The 27,811-nt window shown below is 43.5% G+C and overlaps 1 protein-coding gene and 1 long non-coding RNA gene across 3 annotated transcripts in view; one reads left to right on the top strand and one right to left on the bottom strand.

Moving 5' to 3' along the window:
* LOC117605469 (discoidin domain-containing receptor 2) overlaps positions 1–6,485 on the bottom strand; it is a 121,502-nt gene extending 115,017 nt beyond the window's left edge. The window contains exon 1 of one of the 2 annotated variants that reach the window (XM_034326850.2): positions 6,168–6,485. The gene's annotated coding sequence lies outside the window, so the exon portion shown is untranslated. The remainder of the gene's footprint in view (positions 1–6,167) is intronic. The other variant, XM_034326858.2, reaches the window with a different exon arrangement.
* A 128-nt stretch (positions 6,486–6,613) lies between these two features.
* The window catches only part of LOC143305687 (uncharacterized), a 210,528-nt gene continuing 189,330 nt past the window's right edge, over positions 6,614–27,811 (top strand). The window contains exon 1 of the long non-coding RNA XR_013062777.1: positions 6,614–6,783. This is a non-coding gene — a long non-coding RNA (uncharacterized LOC143305687). The remainder of the gene's footprint in view (positions 6,784–27,811) is intronic.

Here is a 27,811-nt window from a genome sequence, read left to right on the forward strand (position 1 = left end):
AATAACAACGGCACTCTCTAGTTCTCAAAATAAAAAGTTATCTCGTTAAACCGACGACTGAAAACCCTCTACGGTCGACAGCATTTCACGGACCAGAATAAAATTCCGCGCCATCCCTGGGAAAGTACACTTCCAGTGCGTGATCAAACATTGCAACGTTGCAAGCAATCTCTCTTTAGTAGTACATTTTTACAAAGGATCCTATTTCGAATCGGGTCGCTGGTGCAACGTAACGACGATACAGGTGCACGGTAAACGAACGCTTTCATAATGGGTTAATGCAAGAGCGGTGGGTAGCGAGTGCACGCATTGGATAAACTGGCTGGTTGCTTTGACGCGTACACGTTTACACGGACGAGATAACGCGTATGTGGTATGCGATTAACGGAAAAAACAGTCGCGTGTACCTTGTTTATCGGTGTGCATATAGTTAATGGCAGGGAAACGGTATTAGCCGTTGATAAACGTAACCCGTTACTTGGGTGTTTCGAATACGAATCTCCGAGAAGCATATTTTTCCCTTCTAAAGACAAATGATGCATCGGCCCTTTCGGAAAATACATCAACCGTGAAAGATACGGGAAGGAAAATTCTACGGGAAATGCATCTCCCTGGGGCTTCATCGCGATGCTGTATGCTTCTGAACGCTAAAGGATCGATTCGAAAGTCTAAAAGCATAAGAACGAGTAGGCTGTCGATGCCAGTTTTATGTAACGCTGCGCCATTACGTTGGTCTGCGGATTCTATTGGTGGAACGGATCGTTTTACTGTCCGAGTGTGTACAAGAAGCCTGACGAGCTTTCCCGAGCTGAACGACAACTCGAAATAGCATGGACAGTGACGAGAAGTAGCGGGGAAACGGTAGCGAGATTATTTGGAAAGCCGCCGAGATAGAAACTATCTGATCAAGACAAGACTGACCTAAACAACTGTTACCTAAACGTATCTACAACCGACGGGGGATCTTCTGGTAGTTGAACAGGTGTTGAGGGGACAGCTCCCAAATTAAACACCCCCGGAACTCTCTGTTTGATGAAGGACCGCTTTCGGAGCAACAACTCAACCGTACCGATATGTTATTCAAATACCCTGTTCCTGGAAAATTCTGCCTGTTAATTATGATAATTGCTGCTTATAATTTCTAAAATAACGTAGGGAAGTGAAAAAGACTTTATCATCGACGTATCATTTCCCAAGGGAACTACTTTAAACGTTTCAACTTTGATTTTTCAAACCATGTCACGGAAAAAACTTTGATGAAATATAGTCTCGTTACTTTTAAAAGCAGACCTCGTAAAGTGCCCCAACCAAGTCACCAGGTATCTAATTATTTCCACCAATCTATCTCGGATAACGATCTCTGTGTCGCGCGTATGGAACGTTGGCTGGTCGAAACAAAGAACTTATGATATATTAACAGTCTGGACGATTAAAAGTAGAATTAACGGACAGTAATAACATTACGGGGGAGATGCTCACGGCCGATACAGCGAGTCGTTTATCGCGAAATCCTTCTAAAAATGTTTACGAGAAAGCCGAGTCTCGGTCGAGGCTGAAATCGACGTGTTAATCGCACGCGATGCTGACAGTACCGCGCGCAAAATGCGACTGTAATCTCACGCGCGTGATCGCACGGTGAACAGGCCGATTATTCATTATGCGCCCTGAGCCGTTTCAACGCGACGATGTCGTGCACGCAATTACTCTATACCCGCACGGTCTACTCGATAAATATATATTTTCTTCGGGACGATGCCTTCCGACAGGCCGCGAGACGCTGTACAATTACACGCTACTATCTTCTATAGCGCCGCGGTAAATTGAGCTCGACTACGCTTCGAAGATGACCCGATTGTCGTCGTTCGTTACATGGGACGACCTTATAATTGCTCCGACAAGAACGCTCTCCTTGGTTCTTGGTGGGTGGGAAGGGCGCTAATAAACGTCTCCTGTAAATATTTCATGGATAGCGATAGAACCGTTTTGTCGCGTTGAAAGCTCATCGAGCTTGATCGACGCTGGTTGCATCGATGTTGGCCAGCGAGAGGCAGATTTTCCCCGAAATAAACAGTGAAATTTCGGTCCAGCTCGATGGAGTTTGTTGTTGTTTCCGTCAACAACCCGGGCAATTCCTAAATAATTACGCTTTTAATTAGGTAGCGTTGAAAATTCGCTGCTAATTTTCATTTAATTTCTGCCTTGTAACGGATTCTATTCGAACGCAACGCGGCCCGGTAGCCGCGCTTTCGAGAATTTATTATCGCGAACCGCGCGTAATTGAACGTTCGCGAATTATTCACAAGATATGCGAGCTATTTTCCCCGAATCCTTAATGAAAGCTTATTAACCATTATCGCGGTCATAAATTCAACCGAGTCAGTTCCTCGAATACATTGAGTCATAGAAGCATCACTCGACAACAAAACGGAGAGGGTGTTCGCGAAAAGAAAAATTTAAAAAAAAAGATAAAAAACAATAAACGAATCCCGTATCTATTCGTGTACGAGCGATCTCTATGCTCTAAATCATTGTTCTACCGAGAAACATCGATTCCAATTGTTCTCCGTGAACGTGGCTTATGAATTCCAGCTAGGAAAATGTTATCTCGCGAAACGCGAACGTTTCCATCCCCCGTCGAATCGCGTTGAAAGTCGAATACCTATTTGAATTCGTACGGTCTCTACGAACCGATCGAATTCCCTCTACCATCGTTGTTCGTTTCTCTGTTAATTAATTCACAAACGCACAAAGTGAATTCCGAATCGTCGCTGGCGAATTCCCATCCTGCTTGCGGTTTTATCCTTCCACGCATTACAATATAACCGGATGAAAATACAGTTGCAGCGGTGCAGAAGAGGACGAGGGAAAAAGGGAATTTCTACGAGAGAGAGAAAGCAGTTGCTCCAAAAATACGCACTTCGGGTACGCATCAAAGGCACGGCTGGACGTGCATAGCCGCTCGCCCACCGTAATTTGATTGTTCTGTTTATTTCTCGTAAATGAAATTAAAATAGCTCGACTTCTCGGTGCACTGAGTTTCGGCGACAGTGAAAAGAGAGCGAGACGGGATACAAGGGTAAAAGGAGAAAGGGAAAGAGGGATAGGGGGATGAAAGGGTGAAACGCGGAGGCGGTGGAAGCTTATTGCGACTCCACCTTTTTAATTAAAGTTTGAAACTGAACTAGCGCATGCAAGAGGGTTCCGTGGCCCCGAGCAAAGAGGAGTACGGCACATAAAATAGTCAAGTGTAGCTTTCTTCTCGGCCGAGCACTGTCATTCTGCTTGTTTAACATTCTTGCCATTATAAAATGAACGACTACCGCGACAAGATTCAAGCTGGGTTCCCTTCATTTACAAATGAAATTCCGGAAGTTTAATCATTTTATAACGCCCCGACAAGGTATCGTCGTATTACCGTGTTGCATAAATTTTGCGCGGCGATTCCTTATTGGATTCAAAACGTCCTAACTTTTGGAACGTTAAATGCTCGCCGCCGCGCCGTTCGGGATGAGTAATTCCTTGTGATATTTCTTGAATATATTCACGAGTTAAGTAAGTGGAAATATATTGCACCTTGTAAGCAATATTAGCAATTCTGTTTAACCCTTAAATGCAAATTATTTATTACACCTTAGAGAGAGAAAACGAAACTCTCGTACAAAGATTTATCAATAATTTCTATTAGTTATGAAGAAAATGTAATATTACAAAAGTTACGAAGATTTTGCGAAATATGGGTCATCAACGTGTTAAGAGCTTCATCCCTTAATTTCGAAACAACAGAAAATTGGCGAACAAAAACGCTTCGTTCCAACCGAACAATAACTCAACGAGATGCATGAATAAGTGCTATTCGCGCAAGTGTCCCGTATCTAATTCACCTTCATAAGCTTTATAGCGGCATTGTGTCGGAGCCTGGAGCCACCATTAATTTCGCTAATGGTTAATCAATAAACAAGCTAGTTTACTAGTGTTCAAACTAGCGGCACGTACGTGTGTATCGTACAAATCCGGCTGATCCACAAGGATATATAAAAGAGGGACGAATAAAGCTTTTGGCGGTGGGAGCATAAGAAAATGGACACCTGTTCGACCCGGTGTTGTGCGTACACGAACCTTTGAACGCCAGGAAAATGAGAGACGTCCGAAAAAGGAAAAGGATGAGGAACTGAAGACCCGCGAACGAACAGGAAGAGAAATTATCGCGGAACAAGCGCTATTTGTTATCAGTCCGAAGTAATATAATGGCTCATATGGTCGTTGATTGATGTTCCTACATTTATACACTGTGCTCGAGACAATCTGTATTCACGCAGTATAATTTAATCTTCGACCATACTTTTTTGCTCGTAAACGAAGAAAAAGTTGATAAGAAAATTTTCCGTTTCAGATCCGTCGTTAAACGGAAGAAATGTCCTGAGAATTGATATTTCAGCTGCAGCGTTCGCGTTATTTACATCTCTTATCAACAATGGACCCACCGAAATTACAAACATCAAAATTTTTATAAAAATCCATCCTGCTCCGATAGTAGTCGCGTTTAGATCCTCAATTTAGATCCGAGCATCGTTATGTTTCATTCGCGACGAGGAAATAGCAATCGTCATCGTATTTCTCGCAAACGATTACGAGTCATCGGTTATTTATTAGATGCTCTTGTTACATCGGAAACTATTGGAACTGTACGCGATCGTGGTTCCGCGAAAAACGCCTGTTATCGCGACAGATTGGCCGTCGAGTCGGCGAGCGTATCCGCGCGAATAATACAGTGGAGATTACAAATAGACAAGTGAATGGATCGCGATCATAAGAGGCTTCGAAGGAGTCGTTGACATGAAGCAGTTATAAGTAGAATGACGCGTACGGTACACACTGTGTTACGCGAGGAGAATCGCTTATCGCGCGGAAGCAACCAGTGGTGCAGTTTCCACGTGGCCTTATGACAGCTACGTCTCGAAACGATTAATATCAGTCAGACCTGTACGTGCGAACGCGATCTCCTCCGCGTAATATGCATGGGATTCGAGTACGGATGTACCCTTGTCTCTTAATCGTTGCGTGTCGCGAGATAAGTGGATAGAATAGTTGTTGAAGAGTAAAGAGATACGAGCAGAAGCAACAGGGGACATTTCCTCGGGGTTCTTCTTCTTCTACTTCCTTTTTTTAACCGTGTACTATGGTTTGCTTAGAAGTGCGATAAGAATTCTAAGAAGGTTTACAAGGATTTTACGTTGTAATTAGCAGACCGACGATGTAATATGCAAAATATATGACAATGTAATAAATCATTTGTTTTATAACTAAATAAGTATGAATATGTGTGATTTGGAAAATTGTAAATAAAGAACTTTGTTACTCTGTATCAAACGATCGGTATTTTATGTGAATAAACAATTTTTGATAAATCTGCTCCGAGTTTTAATGAATCCATATCCTGTTTTTTAAAATTTGTTTAAATACACTATGAAATGTATTAACGTGTAAAAATATATTTTTACATACATATTGCTGATTCAGAATGAATAGAAATGTATTAAATCTTTGCACAATCAACTAAATAAAATGTAAATACAGTTTAAAATTCCCTAGAATATTTATCGAATGCAACTGTACAGAACTATGAACTACGGTCGCACGAATCTTTCCCTGAAGATTACTCGGGAATATTTAAAACTCCTGCTCCGTTCGTTCTACGATAGGAAACGTTTTACAAAAGTTAAAGGGAGTTCACTCATTGTTCCTTAAACGCGTTATCAAATCCTCGAACAGTAACAAATAAAAAGAATACGAGACAATTGATAGAACATAGACAATTGTCGAGCTCCGTATCACCGTATTGCGTATATCCGCGTTGAAACATGTCGCGGCATACGTAACACCCTTTAACCTGTATGTATAAGGTTATACACGAAACGACACGTATTATACCACGCGTTCTATTCAAACGGAAGTTCAACTGTATCATTCTAAGAATATTGGCAGGCGACAAAGGAAGCACGTCTTCGTCTCGAGCACGATCAAGAATTCTAAACCACGCGTCAGAATTGAAGTCTGTCGAACTGTCAGTAACTACGATTGGAACTACCATTTCCTTCGTAGAACGTGATCGACATGGTGCCATAAAATCAAATAGAAAAAGAAAGAAAACATAGAATGATATCACTCACGTTTGATGACAACAAGAACAGCCGGAGTAGTTCGCTTCTTTCTCGTGGCGCAGGATGTTGATTTACACTCGCTTTGTCCTTGGGAGCACACTGTCTTCCTCGTTACGTCGAATCACGCGCGTAACGTGTAACTTCGCGACATGACACCGCACAGAGAGACACTGATCGAACGGGTTAATCGGTTCACGATCGAGGAAACTACGTTTGCACGCGACGGAAAAATGTTTCAACGAGTTTGTACGATTTTCGCGCGTTGCGACGAACGAGCGTGGATACGGCCAATCGACAAAGCCAATGCGTACCCCTCGCGACCCCGTGACGAACTGAGGATCATACTGACTGCGCAGCGCCACCGTGACCCGTGGTGGCACCGCAAACTAAACTCATACTCGTATATACCGTCTGTCGTGAGCCCGCACACGCGACCGTAGTATATCCTTCAAAGTTTCGTCAAGTTTGTCTTTTGAGTTTTCAATTCCTTTGACGTGTATCATTTGCTCGTAAAATCGTTGACCGAATAATTTCATCTTCGCTGTGTTTACGAAAATCACTCTGCACCGAGGAACCGAGGAACTGAACGAGATTGACTCCTGGAACATTAAGTTTGATTATATCGGTAAGTACATAACCAACATATATTACAAATAATATCATAAATTATTTTAAATCATTAATATAACAAAGGAAAACTTATGGAAACTATCAATTTCATTGTACTACATATTCGTACGTACTGTTGTTTTTATTTCTTGTAAAACTTTATACATAATCATGTTGGTTGTTTTATAAGCATCGTTTCGCAATCCTATCCGCCATTTTCTCTATTTGTCTCGTGAAAATTTTCCAATGAACGAATTGTAGAATCCGAGTATGTGTACAGTATTCCCATCGTCTATCGACCATTTTTCTCGCTGCGTTTTTTTTTTAAATTTATTTTCTGCAACATAAGCTGCGATATAAAATACATGTACGTACAATTTTATGACTGGTCACAATTTTCCGAGTTTTCGTTTTTTTTTTCGCTCCGAATTTGAGGTTCAACTTCGTAGTTTGTGATTTCGTGCAGTAAATTGCCATATGCTACATTTTGCGCGTGTTTTACAATTCACGGTAGATTCTGAAGTTTGATTCAGTTCTGACACGGCAAATGTTAGAAATGAAGGTGAACATTATTCGGTTTTGTAAAGCAGTGGACGGACCGTATAGAGAGGATTCCTTTCAGAAATATACCCTTAGGGTAGCACGTGGAGGGGTTGCCGTGACATATTAACCCTTAAATGTCGAAAGGCTTTGCTCCAGGGACATATAAAGAATTTCTTTGTATTTTATTTATATTTATATTATATTAAATCCGTCGTGTAGTTTCCAAGAAATTGGATATATTAACATCCCACGTTGAATTGATATCATGAAAAAATGTAATACAGAAAGATGGATGGTTTCGAGGGTAAACACATTATAGGAAAATATTCCATTCGGAGGTTGGATTTTTCAATCCTACCCACGTTATTAGCATCCGTCTCCTTCCATTCAATGTTAAACGGAATAAAATCGAATATAAATATTTATAATAACTGCCTTTGATTGTTTCAAATTTCACGCTCCGAATTTTATTATCCAATTAAAATTCAAATTACATTATTTAACTTGTTTCAATGCTGAACACAGAACGTTTTAATATTGCCGCTACGAGAAATTAATTAAATCAGGGTACGATTGCATATAATACTGGTATAAATATTTGAAAAAACTCGCACAGTTTATTAATGGTAACATTTCATCACGCAGTATGAAATCGAAATTTCCTACTCGTCCAACAGATATTAAATAACCATCCTACTGAATAGTGTTAAACTTTAAATCTTTAGAGGCAAATAGTTATTTGAAAAATAAAAAAAAAAAAAAAAAAAATAAAAATTTCTTTCGAGATGAAAAGACACGAAAGGGTATTCATCTATTCACGTTTCTGATTGCACGTCCGCTTCTGAAATGTTAGCGATCGCTGCACGGGCACGGCAATGCGATTTTGAACAATATTGCATATCCATGAATCAAACGTATCCATCCCGAGATATTGCTCCCTATTGCCTTGCGTATGATAATGCGAGCCGATAGTACGAAATCACTTCGGAGAATCAATCAGCTGACGTGTCGCGAGCATTTGAACGGAGGCATAAGGCACGCTTCGACACGGCGAACAATTTTGCGTACGACGCGTGTAAGTCTGTCCGTTCGCATTGTATCCAAGCGTAGCATCGTTGAAACACTTTAAGCGTACGCTGACCTTACGACGTACGAAACGCTCTAATCCCATTTAACTCGACGAGCTGTCGCGTTTAACAGTTTCTCTAACTCGTTCCGAGAAGCTTCCTTATTGCAGCCGTCTCGTATGAAATCCGCGGCTTACAACACGGGTAAGCGGAGATGCGTCTGTCCGGTGTTAATAAACCGATCGTTTATCCGTTCGATGTAAGCCGGTGTTATGCAACAATGTCATTTAGTTGTAAATTAGCTCGGCAGCAGTTCGAACAGTTTTATTTCACCGCGAGGCTGCCGGATAAGTTACCGGCGAGCAACTATGCGAGCCGATGCAATCGGAAACGTGGAATAAGATTTCCACGGAGTAATTTCTTCCTGATAAGTGGCCGGAGAGTGTTCAGCTTATCCGGCCAGCAGAAAAAGAGAAAACCGGAATTGTTTCGACCAAGTACACCGTCATTACGCTCCTTCCTTTCTTCCGGGAGCTTAGATTTAGTGGCGCACGGAAATAAACGCTTTCGGTGTAGCGAACAACAAGAATCATTTTTTACCCCCGTGGCAGACTTATTCGAGCGGAGAAAGGAGCACGGTGGCTTTTATATTTTTGCCCGAACCGTATGCTATTAATTAGAGAGACGATAACGGCATAAGTTGCTGGTAACGGGTACGGGGGGAAGAAATTATTTTCTGATCGTCATTTTCAATGTAGAATAGGGATTCTGTATGTAAATGAGTCTGTTTCTTGGAATAACGATCATTAACACATTTTTCTATGCAATTTTTTTGCACCCTTTCATATTATATGAATAAATAATTAAAAATGTGGATTTAAAATGTACATTTTTCATATTTTCATTTCGCAACCATAATGACCATTATAATATTCTAGTAGCACAGAAAAGAAAAGAAAAATATTAATATAAATACAGGTATAAAATAAAAATATCTCGAGTAATCTTCCAGGTGGAAAGAATTAAAAAGCATCGTGTAATGCAATGCTGTGTATCGAACAAAATTTTCCGTCGTACAGTTATAATTCAACAGGATTTACGTCAATGCATCAGCAGCAGCTACAGATATGCATCAGCGTATTATCACGGTGTATGAAAATATCATTTTCGAGATTTCAGATAATATACAGCATTACTCAATAGCCTTGCAACAAAAATGTTCGAACGGGAATATTTATTGCCTTGGAGATAATCTGTGAAATATAGATCTTTCGAATATTGCACGTTAAAGTATCCGTACGCCTTTAACAAGAGGTCGTAATTAAATTTCTAGTTATTCAAAGCTTCGAGAAATTATATGACGAGGATTTCCTTCTAGCGAAATTTATTTTGAAAAGATATCACTTTACAATTCTTTTTTGCAACTTTAGTGCTGTTCAAGCAATTTCTCGTGCAACGACAAATTGGATAATAAAACTGAATCCCTTTGTAGATGTTTGAATTGTCGAAAAACGGAAACTATTAATCATAGGTACATTGTGTTACGTTTGCATCTCGCGGAAACTTATCGCCCTTAAAAAATTGTAGGGCTTCGAAGGTGGGTCGGTACGCGTTCGATATTTTGTTATGCCATTAATAACCACTGTCTCTCTTCTCGGTAACAGGCTTTCTCGATTAATCTATGTTACGAGTGTACCGAATGGCGAGGGGAATGTAAAAGCACGAAAATTAATATTAACGCGTCGGCCAGAGAAAGCGACGTATCTGCAGACTTCGAATCGATATTTTACCTAGCCGATGTCAATGGCTAATGAAAACGTCGAATAATCCGATACCGATGTAGATATCCCACGTACCGCCTTTGCTCCCGATATTTTTGTGTCAGAATACTTATATCCCGTGAGCTGATTTCGCTGACCGTACACGTTGGGTCAACAAATTGCCTTCGCAGCCTTGGCCCGCGCCAATTCAGCATAGATCTGATCGAGTTTAATCGCACTTATCGTTCTACTTATGTAGATACTTTCTTCACCTTTCCACCGAAATGTCAGCGATTTTGTTGGCTTCTAAAAGCGTCGTCGGAGATGTTTGAAACGTTTCAAATTTCTTATTGAAAAGGATATTGAATAGCTCGCTTTATCAGTTCGCACGTTATTCAAAAGCCCTCGATATTATTTTTATATCTCCTCATTAATATCATCTATAATTCCAAGGGTATTTTTAATTAAATAAGAGAATTCCTTATAACACGAATAATGAACTCCAATAATGAACTCTTTCCTTTTATACAAATTATTCCTTCTCTCTACCTTCTTCACACACAATTATTCAAACCTTATTAGCGTGTAATAATCTTTCCCGGTAATCAATTCCCTCTGAGAACCAGCTTGCAAGCAATACCTATTGAACGGCTCTATCCGAGCTTTCCGATCGAAGCGTCATAAGCATCGCTCTCTTCTCGTTCGTGGAACCAATATTCAGGAAGGATCGATACGTACTCGTGGAGTCGAAAGTAGAAGCATGAATTAATCGTAATCGATCCTGGTCCATTTCCCGTGTCACAGAGATTCTATGATTTCCATTGGCTCTTCAAATTCCACGTGTCTCTTTGTGTTCTATATAAAATCTGGAGTATGGTCGAAACAGTTGTATTTTCAACTTATTTGTCGACGTCTGAGCAAGAAGCAGCCAGCTCTAATTCTGGCCGATTGTACGGTGGTCGACGTCGCATAAGTAATAACGTCGCGATATAAACGCAAAATACCTCGTGGCGGGTGGGTACAGGGAGAGTGAGCCGCGGTGAGGGTTGACCTGGCAGCCGGATCGATCCACTCTACGTAGAACCTAGCCTCCTCTTTCACGTTTGTACCCCTGCGCCGCGCCTGCTTGCGCTGATGCCAGCCACAAGGTACCCGCCGCGCTTTACTTCCCGACGTTTCGTCTATCCGCTCGAAATTCTGCGTCAAAGATATTTAGGCCAAATATTTCCATCCCGTCGATCGCGTGCCCCGCAATCGAACGGGGTGCCTACAAAGAGGTAGCCGGTTACCTGTGAATTTCGATCGCTCCTGGCCGAGAGCAGCCGAGTCGAAATTTCAATTTTACTTCGCAGATATGAGATGTTTCGGGTCAACAGTGAGATTTTTGCGCGGGGACTAAGCGTGGAAATTAACCATCGCTCGATGAGCCTCCGTTCGCTCGTGACTCGATTCGACATAGCAAGATGGAAAGATATATTTTTGCTTTAGAAAATATAAAGATCAAAAGAATCGAGAGTTTTAAAGGGTCAAACTGGAATTTATATTTCGACGCGGGAATAGCCAGGGATTTTATATGCCGAAGTTTTAGCGTGGAAATCTCAAATCGATTTAGGAAGTTACTTGGACGGAAGAGGGAAGAATAAAAGTTTCCAGCGCCGTGTGAAATTTTCAGTGTTCGAAGGAATTGTCTTCGCGTCGCGGCCGGGACGAGTGCATGTTTTAGAAAAGAGTTTGTTCGAGTCCGGTCAAGGGGACAATCGAACGAACTCTCTTTTTTTTTTATTTTGGCTCGAATTGGCAGCGGTGCCAGTTACAGGAATAATTCGTCACCTTGTACCCGATGTACACATACGTTCTGTCCGTCCGCAAGGATCGTTCTAGATATCCCGGCCAAACATTTCAATTAGCTGGACCATCGACTACCATCAAACCGCAGAGAAAAGGACCGAGTAAATCCATTGGGCTTTGAGCCCAGAGAGAGAAAGATCGTGACAAGATAAGACGAAGAAGTCTGCAGATAATATTTAGAAGGCCATAACTAATGGAACAAAATTAAACACGCTATCTAATAATAATTTCTAGTACCACTTCCGGGAATGAGATCAACGTTCTCAGTCAGATACAGCTTTCCAAAGGAACTAACGTACAAGTTGAAAATAAAAATTTTGACGCTATCAGTCTCGTTACTTTTCTGACAGAGCTCGTACATTGACGTGCATTACTTAATGAATCCTTCGCGGCTTGAGAAAAGCTGCTCGACCTGGTTCGTGACGTTTATGAATCGTACACGGGATCGAGTACGATGAACAGTACAGAGGAAGAAAAAAATAGAGTTAAAGCACCGATCAAAGAGCCACGGTTATCAGGTTAAACTTAAATTAGATTTCAAAACGAGGGTAAATCATTCCTACGACGAGTTGGAAACAAGCGGAGGTAACTAGAATTCATTACGGCCACTCGACGGATATAAATGGCACGCTGGAACGACACGGTACGATAAAAAAAGAAAAAGAAGTACGTACGGTTCGTCGGAGTATATCGAAGTTGGATCCGTCGACCGACTTCCGAATACGGGTTCCACGATTTCTGCGCCTGTCGTCCCGTGCAGTTCACAAACTTCTAACGAATCAACTCGTCCCTTTCAGACTCGTTGATTTCCAGATAACTGGAGGATATTTAAGCTCACCGGTGTAATTGTGAAACCTTTGATGGCCAGTTACCACCGGGTCGTCGTACAATTTCGAATTGCACGGATCCTCGCAGCTCGTCCGCACCGAGGAGATTCGCTTAAGTACCGGAACTACTTTGAGATCCAAACTCCTGCCGCCGGCTTCTGAATTGTTTAATATCTGGAAACCGGAAAGCCGACCTACATCGTTGCACGCATTAAATATAGAGATCGTACCCTTCCATCTAAGAATGTCGCCGGATAGAAAACCGTGTATCTATGTACATCGTGTCTATTATCGTTCACTTTGCGCTGTTACGTGTCTTCGTGTCGAGATTCAATGCGAACAGTATCGACAGGTTATTTCTGAAAGGGTGCCCCGTAGCTGTTTCGACGATGAAAGGGTTTAGATCCACATTACTACCGTACCAGGCTCGATTGCTGTGTCTGGCACGACTATAACGTCCGCATAATGGTCGCTAGATGGACGATCGTGCCTTGTTAGAGGCCTACAATCAACTCGAATATCGAATGGTACGCAACCTCTCTCGGTTATGTTCCCCGTTGATTCTCTATACCCGGTTCTTTTCCCGTCGCGGCTCGTTCGATGAATTAATAACGTCGAAGCGCAACGAATTAACCGCAAACCGACGCGATAATCGAGTTTTCCCCCCGATGCCCGATTCGATACAAGCTGATTTTGTTACAGGCACGCATAAATAACACGCGACCAATGAAATCACCGTGTATTTACATCGTGTTTAAACGTTCAACTTAGCGTTTGGAGGAATGCCAGTCGCGTAACGTTTCACGTATGGAGTTCATCCGGTCGAACGAATAATTCCGAACAAATTCAGGATCAGGCCGTACGTTCGATCGATCGTAATTCAATTACGTAATTAAATAACGTAACCGCATGACGCGCTTGATAATTGCTTCGCGGTGGGAGGTTTGATAATTAAAATCAGGTCCGCGTATTAATTACACGGCTCGCGCACAACTTCTTTCGCGCTTCGTCGAAGCGGGCGTAAAATACAGAGAAGAAGAAGAAGAGGAAGAAGGAGAAGAAGTAGAGGAGAAGTTGTGGAGAAGGGTAATCGAGAACCAGACCGACAACGACGAGACGAGATAGACGGCGAGGCTTCGTCCGGACTTTACCCGGTAATATTTCGAAGGGTTTTCCCGATGGGATCACGGGAGACGATGGTAGGGAAGGTTGGCGTAACACGGGCAAAGAACGATCCATCGGTTAGCCGGGCGTCGAAAAGGGACGTCTCTTGTTTCGCGCTTGGCGCATCCTTAAAGCCTCGTGTATCCCGCCACGGCACGAGCTGCCAGCGTGCCGAAGGTGCCGCGAAACGACGAGCTGCTTCCCCGTGTTGTAGTAGGGTGAGGCGAACACAAGAAGGGGTCGCAACGTTACACCCACCCCGTTTTCGAACCTCCTCTGCGGTGTAAGCGCTGTTTATGGAGACCGCAGGCGGCATCTCCCGTCGAGCTTAGCGTTACTACCGCGCCCAGCCAGCCTCGGTTACGAGCGAAGGGATTTTCTGCCGGATGAGGATACCATCTCCGACAGTCGTGCCACGGCTTTCCTCGAACCCCCTTTTGCGTCCGGATCTCGGTTTAATGTATAAAAATAAGCTCGTTCGACGTGCATCCTGCGCGTCGCGCGCGACGCCGGCAGGTTACAATGAATTTGAATATCCATCGTGTTACGCGGCAACACCTTACCGAGCCTTACTTTCGATCCTCCTCTTACCGAATCCTTTTCTCTGACAAACCATATCGAACAAGCAATAAGGAGAGGGAACGTAAGATTCGCAGACGCGAAATGACGGGTATACGGTAAAGAAAAAGAAACGGATATGAAATTTCAAGGAGGGTTCTAAAAAAATTATTGAGACATTCGTGAAACGAGCCACGCATTGTGTTTGCTGACGTTTACGTACGAGTGTACTTGCACGGAATGGTTGCATTACGTTGAATGCGTTGCCCTTTACTCGACGATTTAATGCAACCGGCTCGGCGAAAAATGGCAGGGCCAGGTTGAAGGAAGGTAGCGGTAACGAAGGAAAAGGAAAGAAACGGAGAGTAGCGAGAGGTCATCGTGGCAGGGAGAATGACGAGGGGTTGGAAGGAAGGACGGTGGATTAAAACATTTTTATTCCTTCTTTGTTTCCCTGTTCTACGCTCAACCGAGCCTTCGTTTAAGAGGCATTGTTTCACGGCCACTCGCACGAGGAAAAAGCCGGAGGCGCTATCGCGCGTACTCTCTTCACCTTTCCGTTGTTATCCGGCGGCCGCCTCTCGAGAAATTATTTTTCTCCACGGACAGGTGAGACGCGTACAGTGAGCGAGATTGGACAGACGTCGGCTCTCACGAGATACAAGCTACCCGATAGAAAATACGGGAACAGAGGAAAGCTTGAGAGAAAGGATAGCGTGGCTGGGTCCCGCATACCGAAAGTATACGCCGGCAACTATCCGAAAGAAACAAATTTTCCTTTGGCCCGTGCACAAACTGAAAACGCTGCAACCCATTCGCGAAGATTTGCCGAATACTTTCTCGCCCCCCTTTCCGTTCCATTTCGAACGAATTCGAAAACAAGTTCGGCTCTTTAAAGTTACGGCTGAACGGAGCATCGCCGCGATATTTGCTCCAATTAGCGCCCTCCCCGACCCTTGTCGGACTTAATACTTTTCGCAGTAGACGAAGCCGACCGAGTGACTCTTCTTAAATCTGTGCGCGCGCGACCGAGTTCAAAAGCTCGACCGAAGGTTTTCAAGCTCGGTCACCCAGCCAGGTAGATTAAAAGCTGCACGAAAGCTTCCTTCCATCTCCTCCTACTTCCTCCTTTTACAGCGTCCCCTTCAAGCTACCCTTTTTTCTCTCCCCTCCTTTTTTGTTTCACCGGCCACGATATCTAACCGTAGGTAAGAGGCTTTCCTCTTTGAAGTCCCTCACTTTTGCAACTTGTAATTCTTTCATTAACGTACTTTGCTCTCTGTATTTTCACGGTTGCGGCGAAGCAAAGCCGTAGGAAACCACCGCCACCGGTCGTTCTTGCCGCTCTATCTGTACGCGGGGATAGAAAATCTTTAAACCGTGTTTCCGGCTTCCTCCTCATTTCTCTACGACGCGACGGCTCGTTCAATACTTTCTACCTTTCGTCCTCTCTTTCGACGTCTGCCCTTTTAATCGGTCACTATTCACTCTTCGCTTTCGTTTCATGAAATTCAGGATTATTACTTGTTACTTGATCTCTCGAGGAATTATCAAAATTGTTGAATTAGAGTGTTTTGACTAGCACGAGGGTAAACAGGAGTTCTCTGTAGAAGGTTCGAATGCATGGTGTTGGTAAACGTCGAGTCATGGAGAGAGAAGGGTGTTACGGGGGTGAATAGGTGGTGGCTGGTGGGCTCAGGTGTTTCCACCGGCATGCCGTGGCACAACGGGGCAAAGTGGTGTGGTCGATATGACTGAAACTACCCCCGGTGTACCCCTTCGATCCCCTCTATCAGACGCACCACTTTTTTCTATCTATCTTGCACACCCTCTCTTTTACCATCCCTACGAGCGCCGTTTGCCTTCATCCGCTTTGCGATTCTACCGGCATTTATGGAATGTTTCTTCATAATATTTAATCGTGTCGAATAATTCGAGAACCTGGTTGTTTGAATTATTTCATCGTTTTAATAAAATCTTCGATCCTTACAAAGAAGTAGAATGTATAATTTTTGTACTCACCACTTTTGGATAATTTTTCAATTACTGTAGCTTCCTATTTTTTATTATTTTTCTATTTGTGCGTCTAAAAATTAAATTATTGTCGTTGTAGATTGCGCACTACGAATTGGTAGGATATGAATGTTTATATATGTACACTCGGATTGAAAATAAACTCTCTTTATTCGGCTTTCGGAACGAACGAATACACGACTATCGGCGTTCGCCGATAATTCGAGTGTTTATCCAAAAGGATTATCCGTTTTTCGAGCACGGCACCGATTCGGTTTCGCAAGTAGTTCAGCGACTTTCCAATCTTACCGTAAATCATATAAATGAAGGAAAATTAATTATACACATCCACGCGTAACAATCGTGTTAATTTTAAAATATTCCAGTAAAGGAAAATAAATTTTTCGATTCTACAAACGTGTGTATCTATTTGGGGTAAATCGGGAAAAGGTCTCGTGTCTGAAACCGATGAACGAGCAACGAACAGTCCGAGGGAGAAAGGGATAATTCGTTTTCCTCAAAGTACCTTTTCAACGCATGGAATAATCGCAGCCAAATGGAATTGATCTCATTGGCCGATGGAATCGGTGTAATTTTCGTATATACGTAATTCTCCGGGTCGTTAATGTTTTTACCTTTCGTTTGCACGGCTAAACTGTACGAGCCTGAAGCCCGGGGATGGGGGAATTAACTTTACAGTCAGTGCACTTTTGTTCGTCCCGTTGAATGAAGTTTATCGATCGGAGCCGATTGTTGGTTCACGCGAAAACGTTCGCACGCGGTCACATTTTCCGCTATGAAATTCTATGAATGTCGAAGAAAGCAGGAGAAAATTCGCGGTTCGTCTGAGCGAAACTCGATTTAGTTTTAGAGAATACCACGAGCCACGGCTCATCGGGTGTACCGGGGCACCGATCAACCGAAATCATAACTTTTCCGCAGAGGAGGGACCGTATTAATCTAATAATCCCGAATAACTCAATCTAATCCGTGGCCGTCTGTCAGTTAACTTTCCCGACGGTGCCGACTACAAGAGTGCTAATTAAACGATTCGATTAAACCTGTGGAAATTAAGATTCCTCTCCGTGAAGGAGGGAAATTCGAAATAAGACCAACTGCTTATCTGAATTTTAGTCGACTCTTCGATGCTTTCATTTCATTCTGATTCTCCATTTTTTTCTTTCACCCTTCAATTAACAAAGTCATACTTTATATCAGCGATACGTATCAAAATTAATCAAATCCCGTTTTACAATAACGCACGACGTAGTGTGTAATTAATTAAAATCCCTTCATGCGCGGTTTATAAGTGTAACCGATCGTGTCGGTAATAAAAGAAGAAAGTTTATCGGCTGCACGTGCACGCACGGTTCTTTTCCACGCGAGCGTACCCCTTACAAAAGGGGTACGAGTTTTACGACTGATATTGCAGACCAGTATAAATAATGACTTTACAGTCGGCCCGACAACCTAGTAATTAGCTTAGCTCGCGCGGACGAACGCGGAGAAAGCTTTGTGAATTGTTAAAAGAAGGGTCACGCGAAAATATGTTGCATAATGAGCCACTAAACGCGTACCCCTTTTTTCTCACCCTACGGGGGCTCCCCTACAATCTTCATATCGATCCATAAATTCAAGCGATCGCTGACAAGACCGTAATCGACGTTCTCGTTTGCATGCGAATAAATAAATTTCGTCGATGGAAAATTATTTAATGGACGAGAAAGCAGGCACCACGAACGTTCCACGTGGTTTCATATATACTTCCCAGGTGATAAATGGCGTTCGAGAGATCATAGAAAGGCATCAAATTAAATTAAGGCACGGATTGAAATGGAGCCAGAGGCAATATCGATTCGAACGGTGTTCGAAGCTGATGGAACGACCATCGCGCAGATAAACGGTCTTATAACTGATGGTCACAGAATGAAAAGCAGAAATTCGAATCGGTATCGTAACGAATCGAGAAATTAGACGAGCCGCGGTCGAGTCTAATCGGGGATTACGATCCAGTATCACGGTTCCGACTGAAAGGTATCAGCCCGTGAAAGAGTGGATGTTTTATTAAAACCACTTACCCGTGCCGTAATTTAGGGTGGATTTCCTAAACGTGTCCAACGGGCAGGCAAAAAAAGGAAAAACTCCGGTCAAAGATGAAAGTCGGACTCGCTTGTGCCGGATATACAGAAATCGAGAGGAGAAAAAGGCAAAGTGGACGCACAAAAGGAAAATCCTGGACCCAGGCCATGGCCCCTTACCGGACAATTCCAGCGACTTTAATATGCACCCCAGAAATTGAATTCTCTCCCTGGTTTTTCTCGCCCACCCATCGTCTCTCCTTTCTGTTTCTCGTCAAAGCGATTTCGGCGTGAGAGCGGAACGCAGGTGCAGCAAGATCTGTAATATGGGCTTAAGAACACTCGGTGATATTGACGGATATGAGCGTCCCGCGAAGGGAAACGTTGCCACCCCTACCTTTTCCGAGGCCAACCCCTCGACATCGTCACCGTCGGCCTACTGCGAGTGCACGCTCTGTATATTCGCAATAGTGACTCACACGAGTTGCACTCGCAGTGGGTGTTTTTCTCATTCAACGCGATCATAAAGTCTTATTCTTGCGGCTTAGCCCGGCGTGATCGGGGTCGGACGCGGCACGAAACCGGGGGTCGAGGTTTATCCGATGACCGTGTAATCCATTATTGCCTCTGTGCCACTTTCGATGACGTGTACCGCAGGAATTTCGAATTAATCTTAGGACCGTTCTAATATCGCGCCTGAAACACTCGTCAAATATATAGGGTGTTAGCGGGGAACGTACGATAATCTCTTTCCTCCATACGTCCCGTCTGTTTACCGTGAAAACGAAAACAGCTCGTTGCTATAACGGCGTGCTTTTTCTTACGGTTAGGGTGACTTATCGGCTCGTAGCGTTTCGAATTGGAGAGCTGGAGAAAATCGAAAATTTTCATCGATTCGAGAAATAGCTTTCCAACTTTGATGCTTTAGGTTCTGTCCAGCCAACCCCCCTATCTCTTGAAACGCTGCGCGACCACGGGGACACGGAAAAGACGAACTTTCAGCTCCGGTCGTATCGCTTTATCATTTAATTAAACGAAAGCTTTGGAAAGCCTTTTGAAGGAGCGGTAACGTCTGTTCTCGGACTTTTGCCCGGGAACGTTTTCCACGGTGCGCGGCAGTAAGTAGAATTTGCTCTCAAATAATTTCCACGGATCTCGTGCAAACATTTTCACCCGGCTCCGTCGGATAGCGCGAGGCTTATACCTACCTTTCTTCGAGTAGGCATTGTATTTTTAAATTTAACTTGTGAAAATCGCATCGTTTTATGCCGCCGTCTGCAGTCAGCAACATAACGTAAATATGAAATATTCATCGGCGCCGGAGCGCATACGTAACGCTGCCGGCGAGAAGAAGCAGGAAAAGTTACGATTGTTTTAGCCGGTCTACGGGAAATAAGGTCAAAGTAATGGCGGAGGATTAGAATAGCTTATAAGAAGGAGGTGGAAACTTTCCTATTACTTGTCTATGGAATAAGTAATAACGATATCAGGAATATTACGAGTCGCGAACTACGAGTTTGAATAGTTGATCCCTTTCCCTCCCTGCGATCAGCAGGAACGAAACTTTTTCATAACCTTTCCCGCTAAGTACTTTCGCGTTGTTCTACTTTAATGAATAATAAATCATCTTCTCGCTTGTTGCACCGCGCCAAGCGAAGCAGGGTCGTTCAATTTTCACCGGTGCTAAAGTTCGACGCGAGCATCGTTCGAAACGATTCCTGCCAATTTTTCGACCTATCGCGGTCCATTCGCGTAGCAACGGATTTAAGATTCATAGGGAAAACGTTAAGATAACACGAACGTTCCTCTTCGTCGCACACGCCATACCAAACTCCGTGTTTGATGTTCCATAAACGTCGTCACTTCTCGTTTACCGCTCTTTCCAGAGTAAGTCCAGCAGTTCAGAGTACTTTCTGTCAAGTGAACATCTTGCCGGACCCTAAAAGCCAAATTCTCGAGGCTTCTTGCTACTTATCAACTAAATCCTGACGATCCGTTAAGACTGGCCGAAGTACGAAGCTTGACAGTTTTCGGCAAGAAGCAGCTAAGATGAATTACTTCGTTAGACTTCTTCCGAGTTGGTTTCCTTGCCCTTTCACGTGCTTCCCGAGTACCTACGACCTCGTCAAGGATTACCGAACGTCGATATCTTGGCTGGCTACTCGTGATATCAGCTTGCAGCTTCGCTCGCTGAATTTATTCGCCGCGATAAGATCGTCGCATGAAAATACGACGGAGATCGTTGGAAAATCGCCAGATACTCGTGATTTTGTCCTCTGATCTATCCGCTGATTCGGGATGGAGATAATTTTTCACTTGTTTCGGCTGCCAGATTGGGAAAAATTGAAAAATGTATAAACAGATAAGAATCCGTGATCCTCTTTTTGATCGAAAATTTATTTTTCAATGTTCCCACCGATGCAAGCGTCAACGGTGATACGGGCACGGGTGTTAAATACGAGTAAAGTCGAGTTGGTCGGCAAAGTTCTGTAAAACGTGACGGTCGTTATCGATGCCGATGCGCGACGCGATGTCATACCCGGCTCATATTAAACGGAGCATTGTGGCCGTTCGGAGGAAATCGATCGTCCACGAAGTGGCAATCGCACAGAGTGTGAGACTCGATCACGTGATTTCCCGTGGGTGCCGTCAGCGACAAATGACCCAGCTGCCGCACTGCCGATGCTCCTCCACCTTGGATCACGCTATGTTTAGTTGGATGTTTTGCGACCGCGACTCAATTCCCGGGTTACTTTTCCTTCGGTCGAAGGTCATCGGTAATGTCCGCTTTATCGAACAAAAATGATCGAAAGTCGAATAAAATGGAATCATACGGGGGAATTACGTCTCTCCCTCGCGTACGCGATTCATCCCTAGACGCGCATTTCGCTTACTATGTTGATTAGCAATTCTTTCGATCTAATATCTAGGAGTTCGAATAATTATCGACGCCACTTTGCTAAATTCTATTTTTCTCTCAGACAAATGTATTTCGTCATCATTTTTTCCACGAGGCTTTTCAACACCCTCGAACCCGTCGAAAGATATTCGACGCCGTTAAAACAAACGAAAGAAACAGCCCCGCGTAACCGGAGGGTTGGAGGGTGTCGCGGATCGGTTTCGTCGAAGACATTGTATCCCTTCGACAGTATCTGATCCATGGCAAATTAAACTTGAAGCGTAAGGATAAAGCGGTGAAATCCTGAACCGTTCGTATCTCCATGCAGCTTACCATAGAGAGGGGTGGTTTTGAACTGGCGCGTAATAGACACATACCTTGTACAGGAAACACACGAGAGGCTGCACGCAAGCTACACACAAACGCGTCGGGTTTACCTAAGCATCCGAAACGTACAGCCCATCTGGGATATTACGCTCATTCCTTTCGATTCCCCACCCTTCGGCTGCCCACCCTTCTAGCAGACTCGTCGTGGCGGCAACATAGAAAGATATTGCATAATGTCGGTGTATCGACAGGGAACCACCCGGACTTTTACCGAGATTTATTTTTCAATGCACCACGGAACGATTCTCTACGGGAACATATATACATATACAGGGTGTCTCCATAGTTTGGTCGAGTTGTAGTTCTAAAATAATAACAGATAGAAAATTATTTCATTAGACAACAATTTTATCAACACAGGAAGAAACATTTCAACCATTCTAACGTTAATTAATGAAAATTTATATTACATCCAATTATACAATTAGGTGCAATTTCACCTTAGGTTTTAAAAAACCACGTGACACCTTGTATGTACATATATATATAGATATCTGTATATGAATGCACGAAGAGAATACGGTTCGGTGGAGTTCGAAGGAAAAGGGAGGAGGGCAGGCTCAGGAGGGTGTCTCCGCGTAGTCGATGGCCGCAACGCGAGAACAAATTTCTCGCTCGATACCCATTACATTTTCCTGGATACCATGAGACAGGATACGGTGTTGCGTGTATACGTCACGTAGAAGCTGCTAGGAGAAAAGGATACTTCAGCCATCTTTCATCCGCGGGAAATGTACTATTTCGCGGCTCTATATAGTACCTGTTTCCTGGAAGCTCGTTGCGTAACCGAGACTCAGCTGTTTCGATGCAGTCGATTTCGTTCGGCGAGGATTCAAGATCTCGATATCGCGCTGATACGTTCTTCTTATTTGCTTTTTATGTCGATGCTGGCCTGGTTTGCCTGCCTCTTTGACGCTACACCCGGAATGTATTCGATTTTAAGTGATCAAAGACAAACGACGAGTATATATCAGACGGATGACGGTCCCGTTTCTCGTTGCTCTAAAAAGATTTTCACGAAATGATGTTTCTGATGTCTACCTTTCGCAGCAGCTTCTGTCACTATTTTCCATTAGAAAGATTTCTACGAACGACGCGTAGGATCGTTGCATTTGGTTAGAAATGACTGTTGTTACATACTTTGTAAATACGAAAGTATTTTTCTAACTTGTCGAGTGAGAGAAAAAAGTGGTGTTACGAATAGAAGCAGCGTTTCCGGTGTTCTTTCGAACGCGACGACGTCCGCGACGAGTTTCCTTCCCGATCAGACTCTTCCTCCAGCTGCTACTCGTCACGGTTTAAAAAACGCGTTTGCCCTCCGTCGTTTTCTTACCACGAAATTGCGAGATTGTTTGTACAACGTCGTCGCCGATACAAGTCTACCGACAATTTATTTTGACGGATCGCAGCTCTACCGAGCCCTCGTTCCATTTCGAAATTCGTTTTTAAGAGAAAACGCTTTGCCAGAGATTTCACGGAAACCGGGAAGCATCGCGTTCGATACGTACAGTCGTATGCACAGAAGCTTTTTCAGGGCGCAATTAAAGTTTATACACCCGCAAAACGGCCACCGCGATATCATTTATTACATTCGCGTCACGCGGGACGTTTATAGGACGTACAATAGAAGAACGATGATGAATGACTTCTCCGGTTACGTGGTTCGTGCTTTGTTTAAATTCTAATGATCCATACTATAAATAACAGCACGCGCCATCCGTCGACCATTGTCGAGGAAGACAATGATTCGCGGATGAAGGCATCGCCGAGGTGAGAGGTCAACGCGATCCGCCTCGTCTCAATCACCAAATACTCCAGCTGAAACAGATCTTCGTATCCGATTTAATCCGAGGTCGTACGTTGACTTGACAGTAGGTTCAATCGAAGATTGCTCGATGCATCGCTCGACCCCTGCATATTACACGCGCGTGCGACTCTGATCCGTCAACTTAAGACCGTATGATTGATGATGTCACAATGTATTATTAATCGGTCTTTGATTTCTCTCGTTAAATATTTAATTTTTTTCACAGCTTGGAATTCTCCCAACAGAATAGTACATTTCGAGTTTCTTCCAATTCGAATTGCAATCAGAGACATCATTAATTGAGCGAAATTTTGCATGCCGTGTTTCGCAATAATTCGCGATCGTATCCATTTACGCAAATTATTCGCGAACGTGGAATCTGATAGCGTATGTTAAATTTTTTACATATCGCCTCGTGTTCTACGATATTGGTGAAATTGACGCGACCGGTGATACAGATATCAGGAGGAAAATGTATTTATATTCAACGGGCGCCATGGATAGGAATACGATCCGAAAATTGCTAATGGACTTTTCGTGTTTTGTGGCGATCAAATTTTCGATTCGATTCGATTCAATTGCGAACACCTATATCTCTTTCCCTGTGACGTATCGAAGGAAAAAAATTGCAGGGAGTTGGAGAGTGGGTATAATTTCGCAAAGTTTCCCCGTAGAGATAACACGAGCATGGATGTAGGATCGTTCGAATATTATATTGGCATCGTGTCCGATTCTAGTTGACCGCGATCTCATAATTTCCCTGTCAAATCGCGAATATACGACAGGCAATATTTTAATCGATACTCGCTCGGTCCTCTCTAATGACTCTCGCGATTCCCCGGTTCGTTTGCCTGCTAATCCCGTTAGTACGATTGAATAATTTCATCGGAGCAAAAAGCGACTTATGAATGTTGCAAATCTTCCCGACGCGTATCAATCATGAAAATGCTTGCCTTTTAAAGATTCAATGGACAGAGGATACTACGGATGGGTAGATATCGGAGATGAACTGACATTTGAAAAATTCTACGTGGCTTTTAATAAAATTTAATAATTCCAAGTATTTATACGACAAAATAATGCACGAACTGTGAACGGTAGGATGAACATGTATCTCGGTTCTCTTTTTGAATATAAAATGAAATATTTCATGATATTTCGTATTTTATGACCGTCACGGAACAAGCCAATGTTGTTTATTTAAAAAATATTCGATTTCATCTACTTTGAAAGAGTGCGTCGATATTAAATATCAGGTAGCCAGCCGCCCAATATGCTCTTGGACGTTGCCCACAGATTTTCGATATTTTTCGATATTTCCTTACGATTCAATTTGAACCGGCGAGCAAATACAGAGCATAAACGGCGGGAGGGTGTTCTATCGTTTCGTCGTTAGCGAGGCTCGTTCCATCTTTCACGGTGAATTTCTATCCCTGTTTAATGCCTCGAAGTAATAAACCGACGGAGCAATCCTCTTTAACTGAATTGTTAAAGCAAATGGACGGGCCAGATTTTACAGGCAACTTTCTGCTATTCACTGGACGATTTAATATCGTGCCAGAGAAACAAGTTTTCCCTTTGAATTTAACGCTCGACGAAAAACGCGTATCGGAAAAAGAATTCGCGGCTAGAAGCTCATTGGACGGTGGAGAAATTTTCGTTATTCATCGCGAACCGCCACGTAGTTTTGAGGGTGGCCGGACTACAGGAAATCAGTCCCGTTTACACCGCAACCGGATATATATATCCAACCGAGCCTGTCCGTCAGGCGTCCGCAGCGGACCCCGCAACGCGGTACCGTCCTAAATAATGAGTACGCTTCGGTATTTGTTTATTCAGGGAGCACTCAACGCTACCCCTCCTCCTCTTTCCGCCACCCTTCACCTTCCTCGACCAACTGCACCACCCTTTTCCACTGGTGATGGCGGTGGTGGTGAGCTGCAACACGGTGGGTCGTCTCAATTATTTACGACACCACAATTAGCTAACCCGAAAGCATCTATCCTTCACACCTGACTGGCCTTAATAATTCAATTAACTGACGTGCGGCTAAAGCGGCAGGAATCTTCCGCGAACGTGTTGAGTTACGTTTTCACAGGTTAATTGAATAGTCGAGCTAAAAATGCGGGAGCGGTTCGAGGATGGCCGACGGGTTGAAATTAAAGGAGATCCTGACAGGTCTGTCTCTTCCACGAGCTGATAGATTCAGATTGACGTTTTATACCGCTTGATTTCACGTGTCGTTAAAAGTATTTTATTTAAAAACTTCTCGAATTCTATCGCAGCGAAAGGTTATTGAAATTTTGAAATATTGCTAGGAAACCATTGATGAAACTAAATTTGGAAATACAAAGATTAAAAAGGAAAAATCACAACTTCGATCAAGTTGCTCCATGAACGAACCGTTTTCGATGCTTCCGAACAGTTGAATACCGTTTCTTTTTCTTTTTCTTCTTCTTGTTCTTTTTTTAATACGTGACACCGAAGACCGATAGCTTTCAATGAAGGAAAATTGGAAAAGAATCCGCAGTGAGGAGTTGGAAAGAATAAGGGGCGTAAAGTCAGCCGAATTCCCGGGCAGGAATTTTCCGGTGAGAGTTTCCCGTTGCGGGAAGTTTCCGTCACGTGACGGCAGAAGTTTCTGCTGCAACTGGTGCACCGCAGAATAATTGGTTCCACTCGGACGGGGTAGGGAATCGACGGTGCGGACAATCGTAGATATAGATGGTCGATGAGCACGACGAATTCTCTCCTTGAACTGGTTTTTGGGTCATGGGGGAGCTGGCTGGAAGTAGCAGCAACGACACGCGTTAGCACTCGACCTCCTCTACAGCCACTTTTTCTTCTCCGCTTAATTAATCGGCCCCACGCCACGGTTGCATCTCGTTCCACTTACAACTTGTAGCACGTAACGAACGCGAGCGCACGTCCCTGAACGCGAATGTTTTCCACCGTGTCGGCCAGTAACTACCGCCATAACCCAGGGCCCCATAAAACTGTAACCCCATCTACCCTCTTGCATCCGTTGCACACTCGCGGAAAATGTCATCGCTGGAAATTGTAAACGTTAAAGCGGAACGCTCGCCACCGGGGGTAAAAGCAGCTCGTTTCATTTCGTTCCGTTGATTGTCGGATTAAAAAATATTACCGTAGACAATGTCGGTGGCGGATAAACGAGCCACGACTATTTCCTGTCCACTTACTCCACAAGGAACGGATCCACGTTCTCCGCAAGATGACTCGTTGCTTCTTTTATCCTTTCTCCTCTACTTTTTGATTTTACTGGAACGAATATAAATTGCAATTCTACATTTGGATTTATTAATTGCAGGAAAGATATTCGAGATCAAGCGCAATATTTTAAATCCAGGTGTATCTGTATAAAAATTCTAGAATTAGAATTTACCTCTTTACGCGTCAAGCTTAATTACTTGTACGTCTTTGAGATGAAAATTTGGTGGAATATATGTAGAGGCATTAAAAAGAATTCTAGTTAAGACCTCTCAGTCGTCACGTACGTCACGAAAGAACCGAAATAGCATTGCCTTTGCGCGAGAAAATATAAAGATCAAAGGAATTGAGACTTTAGGGGATCAAACTGGAATTTATATTTCCAGCGTTGGAATATAGGAGACTCGTAACTTCGGATAACGCGTCGAGGCCGATATACATAATTTCTATCTGGATGTTTAAGCACAGGCTTTCTTTCGCGATCGAGCGAGCAATTTACACCTGCCGGAATCGTAGTACTCTCCCTTCTCTCGGCCAGTTATAAATCCTCGTCATAACTTTACATTTGCGGCGATTTCAATCCCCAGACGCGGCTTTAGACCAACACGGTAATTCGTAATTATTATTAACGATCCGAGGGGACCCAGTTGCCCCGACCTTTGCTCCCTGGGCCCCGCTGCTTTCTGATTTTCGTCTTACCACAACCGGCTGGATTCGTTTCCTCGTGGTGCTTTCTGTTCGCCGAGTCACGTCACCGAACGATGAAATATGAAGCTGCGAATGGCAAAAACCGGGAAACGTGGAAAAACGCGGCCCACGATACGGCATTATTTCACTGTATCCCGGCCTCGGGTGCAATTGA

Source organism: Osmia lignaria, chromosome 9, assembly GCF_051020975.1.
Source record: "Osmia lignaria lignaria isolate PbOS001 chromosome 9, iyOsmLign1, whole genome shotgun sequence".
NCBI classification, from domain to species: domain Eukaryota; kingdom Metazoa; phylum Arthropoda; class Insecta; order Hymenoptera; family Megachilidae; genus Osmia; species Osmia lignaria.